The sequence below is a fragment of the Colius striatus genome, chromosome Z (assembly GCF_028858725.1).
Source record: "Colius striatus isolate bColStr4 chromosome Z, bColStr4.1.hap1, whole genome shotgun sequence".
Classification (NCBI taxonomy): Eukaryota; Metazoa; Chordata; class Aves; order Coliiformes; family Coliidae; genus Colius; species Colius striatus.
The window spans coordinates 34,273,432-34,280,277 of record NC_084790.1 but is presented as its reverse complement, the minus strand read 5'-3'; positions in this window follow the sequence as shown (position 1 = coordinate 34,280,277).

Here is a 6,846-nt window from a genome sequence, read left to right as displayed (position 1 = left end):
GTCCTGCATCTGGGAAGGAACAACCCCATGCACCAGTACAGGCTGGGGATTGACCTGCTGGAGAGCAGCTCTGCAGAGAGGGACTTGGGAGTAATGGTTGATAATAAACTAAATATGAGCCAGCAATGTGCCCTTGTGGCCAAGAAGGCCAATGGCATCTTGGGATGCATCAAGAAGAGTGCGGCCAGCAGGTTGAGGTAGGTTCTCCTCCTCCTCTACTCTGCCCTGGTGAGGCCTCATCTGGAGTCCTGTGTCCAGTTCTGGGCTTCCCAGGTGAAGAAGGACATGGAAATTCTAGAGAGGGTCCAGGGCAGGAACAGATGATCAGGGGACTGGAATATCTGTTTAGCCGAGAGAAGACTAAGGGGGGATCTTAGCAGCACTTAAAGATACCTGAAGTGTGGATATCAAGAGGCTGGGGTGAGTCTTTTTTCAGTGGTGACCAGTGTTGGGACAACAGTAATGGGCACAAACTGGAACATAGGACGTTCCACTTGAACATGAGGAGAAGCTTCTCTGCTGTGAAGGTGAGGGAGCCCTGGTACTGCTCCCCTGTGATTCTATGATTCTCTATAAATGGTTGACATGAAAATCCTGCTGGCTTGCCAAAACCTACATTCTTTAGAGACTTAACATCATTTCCTATAGCTGCATAGAAGCAATACCAATGACTGCTGTTCTCCATTCTTTCTTTAATTCTTCTTCTGTAGCTTGAGAACCATAGGGCAGTGACATAGCAGTTCCAGGGAGACAGAAGAATACAGTATTATATTGATCTTGGCTCTCACCTTTCACATGTTGTACCTGCCTGATTTGTGCTGATCACATCAGGGCTCATCAGGGCAGAAAGTTTCTATTAACCTGTGTTAGTGCTGAGCATAGTTGGGTTCCCCTGTTTTGTTTGACTCCTGAATACCACAAACAATAAATCATGCTACTAGAGTGTTTATCAGGAGAATATTAGGAATGGAGTTTTCACTGCCTTGTTGGCAGACATTCAGCTACCACAGAAACACTTACTAGTCATTACTCTTTACTTAAGTGTTAACACAGTTCAGTCTCACGCCCTGAGCAGTACACTCATATAGCTGGTGCATCTCCTGCACTCCTTGCAGCAAAGTCTACATCTCACTCATTTTTAAGCCCTTTGGAATCTCTTCAGCTCTGGGACCTCATGCCCACAGCACTTGCTTTCTGATTCACTAGGCACTCACCAATGGCTTCTAGTGTGCAAGAGATATGAAGAATGAGAGAGGATGGAACCTCAACAGCTACAGTGTGCAAATGTGCACAGCAACATGCTCATGCTTTACAATCATTTTATGAAAGCATTTTTTTGTTAGCTTTAAAATGATGAGTGAGAAGAGGCCTTGTAGCTTGTACAGATTACAGCATTTCCATATGATGAGCACAGGATATCTTCAGTTTAGTAGCTTCCTCTGTGATATAGCCCTTTCTTCTTTTTTCAATTGTTTTAAAGAGACTGAATTGCAACACTGCTGTCAGACTCTCACTGATATCCTGGCTACAAAGTCTGGCAAGTCAGGCAGTTCATTACACACTGAGTAGCCAAGTACATTAATGAGAATGCTTGTTCCCAGGATGCTGCTATGCAACTGCAACTGCAGTACTCAGAGTATAACACAAAGATCAATCTTTTAGAAGCTAAAGTGTCACTGATGGCAACATCCTCAAAGCATCTTCCATTGTACATATAGGGTCAAATTACATCACTTTTTTAGTTTGTAACTTCCAGGTTGGACAAACTGGTCTTACAACTTGTTGGAGGCTTACATAGGCTGAGAAAACCTAATCTGTTTCAAAGAACTAAAACTCAAACTGATCATCTTTGTTTGGAATGTTTACTAAAGAACAAGTCTGGAAGTGTGTTTTTGATGTGTAAAATACATCTTTCCATGCTTCACTAATGTAAGTACTTTTCATTGGTGCAAACAGATGTCTACATTGTAGGGAGAGGTGGATTAGATGTTTCTGTACCTTCTTTTGACCTCTTTGCTATAGATGACATTTCTTCTGAATCCCAAAATGAAAATAAAGGCATATTTTGAAGCAGCTCTGAAGAGGTATAATGGAGATAGACAATCTCTTCATTTATGCATATACTTGTGATAACATAAATAACATAAAGACCACACCATTTTGGGAAGCATCCCTTGGAAGCTACCTACTTCTACATGGATATCTGCACTGACTCCAGAGATGTTAATATGGCCAGCATTTTACTTCTAAGAAATTTAACATCTCTTAAGTAGGGAAAAAACAAATCAAGCAGAAGCATAAATAGAAATGTGTAAAGGGATGCTATGATATAATATCCCAAAAAGATTAATTGTGGGATTCAATGAGCATAGAGGGCTCTCCTAATGTCCTCTTCCTGTATTGAGGATTATGGCTCAAGTAGCAATATTGTTAGGGAAAAGACAACAGTAGTGAGTACGATGACCACCCACTTTCTCAACATGCCACTAAAGGTTTCTGGAGTTCCTCAAAGCCAATGGGCAGTGAAGATGCCACCCTATAATGAAGGGGCAGCCAAGTATTTAAGTGTCAAAATGATTGACATTGCATGGGGTCTGCACAAACACACTGAGAGACAGCTCTTCTTCAAAGGAGTCAATATCTAAACTGGCATAGGAGACAAGGCACAGAAGAAAAAATCTTTATGTTGCCTGAATACATGGAGCAACCAAAGCACTGAGCAGTCGTGAGAGTCAACAAAAAATGACCTGGAAAATATGAGCTTCAGGACACAAAACACAAAGAGATACTCCCTGGATAATCAGGTATGTTCACAATCATAATTTCACCTAAAACTAAGCTCCTGTTTCTGCTTTTCACCAGACTTTACAGGATATTGGTCCATAGGAGTCCTTCTGGCAAAAACTAAAGATGCAAAATCTTGAGAAATTTTGGAGCAAAATGTATGACGGAAACGGGCAGGAATTTGGTAAGTCAAACCGCAATAGTCCTGTTAAAATTCCACCTGGAACCAAGAAGTTGTGTAAATGTTTTTCTTCTGATTCCATGAAAGCCTATAAAAGCATGCAGGTTTAGAGCAGCACTGATGTCACACCCTTGACATGCAATAGAGCATATTAGGTGTGCTTGCATTTCCCACCAGCTGAGAACTTTGGTCAGAATTCTTCTCAGGGAACACTTTTGTTCTCCAGAAGGAACTGGTTCAAGATTCCGGTGAATCTTGTCCTCTTTGAAAGTGAAAAGTGTTATTTTAGGGCTAAAACTGAGTCTGTGCTGTGCCACAGAACTTGCACTTAGATTATGCCGTTTGTTAGCAGTGTTGTTTTAAATAGCCAAGAGCTATTTTTCTGAGCCATGCCTACAGTTTGTCGGAAAACCTCACACATTTTCACAAGACATTTAAATTTATTTTTAGATAAAAAATTAGAAATGATAAAAACAAGTATCTGGATGAACCTAAACTCCCTGTTAGAGCTCCCACAAGGAGAAGAGTAGCATGCCATGACTGTAGTGACATACAGCAGCTTCAGATCTTCAAGCAGACCAAACTGACCTCTCTCATGAAGTCTCATTATGATATGACTCCTACATGAAATATTTCAATTCTAAGCTGGTTTATATGAAGGGCAGGGAGAAAACTCTTTTATCCTTAGAAAATGGTGCCATCCTTCTGAAAATGGAACCACTTAGACAAAAATCCAGACTTCAGCTGAAAATACTTTTAATCTATTTTATTCATTAATCAATTACTATCTCTCAAAGCATACTTAAAAACAGAGCTGTGGGACTAATAGAATTTAAATCAATCACCATCTGCAGAGGTATAAACAACAAAGGTACTCCAAACTCCAGAACCAAAACTCCAGTGATTCTGAAACATGTTACTTTGGGAAGCCTGAGCTATGATTTTTCAACCTTTTGGGTCCCCCCTAAGTTTGTACCTGGAAGGACAGCTCTTCAAGGCTGCCAAAGGAAACTAGCTGTCCATTCCCATTTATGTGGATGACAAATTAAGATTCGAATCTTCTGGTAATTCAGAAAGAAGGGAAAATTTAAAAATCTGTCCTCTGCAATGTGAGGAGCAATCCCAATAAGAAAACAGTAACTCTGTAACTGAAAGCACAGATGGGTGCACTCAGGTTAACAAGAGGCAAGTGGTAGGATATTGCTTTTGGTTGGTGTTTAGACTTGTTCATCTCTCCTATGGACTTTATATTAGTGAGTGAGGCACAGAGGTCATCAACAAAGTTGCCTGTCCTTCTTTATGTAGCAATGCTTTATTTTTGCTAAATGAGCGTCTGACAGCTACACAGAGCTGTGCACTTAATCTAATGCGTAGTTTTGTGAATCTTATGAATCCAGGCATTTCTAGGACAGGCTGAGCCATCAATAACTCTTGTGCCTCTGGCCAAAAAGTGTAAGGAGAAAGCCTAATATCATTATGGTCTGAAACTATTTTTTCTGTCGTGCTCTGAAAGAGCATTTGAAAGGAAGAAAGGAGAATAACAGCAACCTCATAATAAGTATTGTAACCGAGAGAGGAAGGAAGTAGAAAAAAGCCTTCAGAAGATGATCTGCTTTAATTACATAAGTATTACCATGTAACTTAACGATGAACAAGGCAACCTCTGAAGGGAACAGGCTACAAGATTTGTGCATACACTTGGGATTACACAGAAGTTTCTAATTGTCAGTAGCCATGCCACAGTCTTTGCAATGAGGCCTTATGTTTAGGCAGAGCTGAGCCATTCCTGGTTTTGCCTCAGGCAGAAGTAGGTAATCTTCTTAATGGGGGAATAATTCCATCTAACTCTAGATATACAGAAATGAGGTGTCCATTTCCAGGCTCTCTCTGGAAGATTTGGTGCTGCCAAGCCTGACTTAGAACAGTGACATCTCAGAACCTGCTCTGCAGAGACTAGCTAACTCTGCTTTCTGAGTAGATTAGGTTAGGCTAGAGACATTCCACTCTGTTTCATCTGACACAACAGAATAACAATGCTTTTCCTCATAGATCTTCTCCAGACTCTGAGACTGCCACAGACTCCCCATTGCTGTATGCTTGTAACACTTGTCACCCTCTAAAATTTCCAAAGAAGGAAGATGTTCAGATGGACAATGACTAGGACCGACTTACATTAATGATGACAATTGTCTTCTCTTTGAGAGAAAATTGGGTGACAGAAGTGTGGGAAAATATGACAATTCCTTTGCAGGCCTTGAAAGACTGTGCAGCAGATCTTATGTTAGCTTTCTGTGCTATGTGCCTTCAGGCATTGCAGCTATAATACTGTAATCTATTGTGTTGGAACTTATGGCTTACCCCTATGAACATCTAATGATGCAAAAACAGATACAAAACATTGATAGTAATCAGCAATATAGTTGGGCAGCAGAATCTTGTACTAACTGTTGTGATTTGCATTTTGGTAGACTATCAATGGCTCATTACTAAGAGCATCTTAAATAAGCCTGCATTACCTGTGTAAAGGAGGAATGTAAATATGTAGTAACAAACAAAGCTGAAGAATGTCTTGAGCTGGTATATGCAGAGCAGGCTGGGCAGATTCCAACTTTCATTCATGCATACTACAAAAGATGCACCAGTTTTGAATAAAAAGTGGTGAAGGTAAATACAAATTAGCAGGACACCTGTTGGCTTCAGGAGTGCAAATTCAGTGGTAAAATTCAGTAGCCAACAGGAGTTACTGGCTCAGGCAACAGGACTTTTGAGTTCAGAGACATCTAGATGCCTTGCAAGCCAGACAAGGTCAAAATTTGAAATAAGGTACATATGGAAAGAAGAGACACATTCTTTGCAAAGACACCTCATTTTCCTTGGCCACCTCCATGGCCAGTAGAAATTTCTAAAGTAACTTAATTTGTATTTTTTGGAGCAGGTTCTTTGAAAAGACAATGGTTGATTTTGAGAGGGGAAAAAAATTAAAATTTAAAGCCAGTCTGATAAACATCTTTAGATTTTACTGCCTTTTACTGCTTTTGTAGCCTATACTCACAGAATACTTTGTTGCTTGTCACATAAAAAACTATCAGTTTGTGTGTATGCACACAAATAAACCTTCACTAATCATGTTGATAGGTTGAGAAGGCCCTAAGAGTGCAAGGCAAACTTGAATCTGATGGACTGTGCTGATCTAAGTCCTCTGATGATTCTGTCCTGTTCAGGTTAGGCTCTGTCATAGCCTATATAATATTCAGAATCATATGCCCATAAAATCCCAAATGACTGAAACACTCATGTCTGTTGAGCTGCTGAAACTGCTTTGGACTGTTGAGAAAAGCACTTCTGATCCAGTTCAAGGAGTTTAATTGTTCATTTCCAGAAAGTGGTAAAACTGAGAAGTTTAACTGTGCAAAAGAATTCACAAAGTCTATTTAGGAAGGATCTGCAAAGCCCTAAAGCCAGATGACCTTGTGTTCTGCTTTGAGATATTGTTTGAACTTCAAAAATAGACAGTTTTAATGTATTATTTTAAGAGTCCTGTTTCTCGAAAATAAGTACTTAATCTGAACTTATCCACTCCACCACTCAACAAATGGGGAAACCTTGCCTGAGAAATATTCCCATGAATTACCTGCCCACAAGTATGACGTATACCTTCTCCTTGGCCTGAAACCTGTGGGCAAGAACAGCAACAATCTTTCATGCAACTCGACAAATTCATCTTGTGTTACACTGGGTACCACGACGCACACGTACTTTTCAGGACTTGTTTCTCTCATTCTCTAACAGGCAAAGTGTGAATACAAGTCTGAGAGGCAAATTCCAAGCTTTTGTTTTCACATGGGAGCATGCTGTTTGGCTCCTACTGCCATTGCAAAATG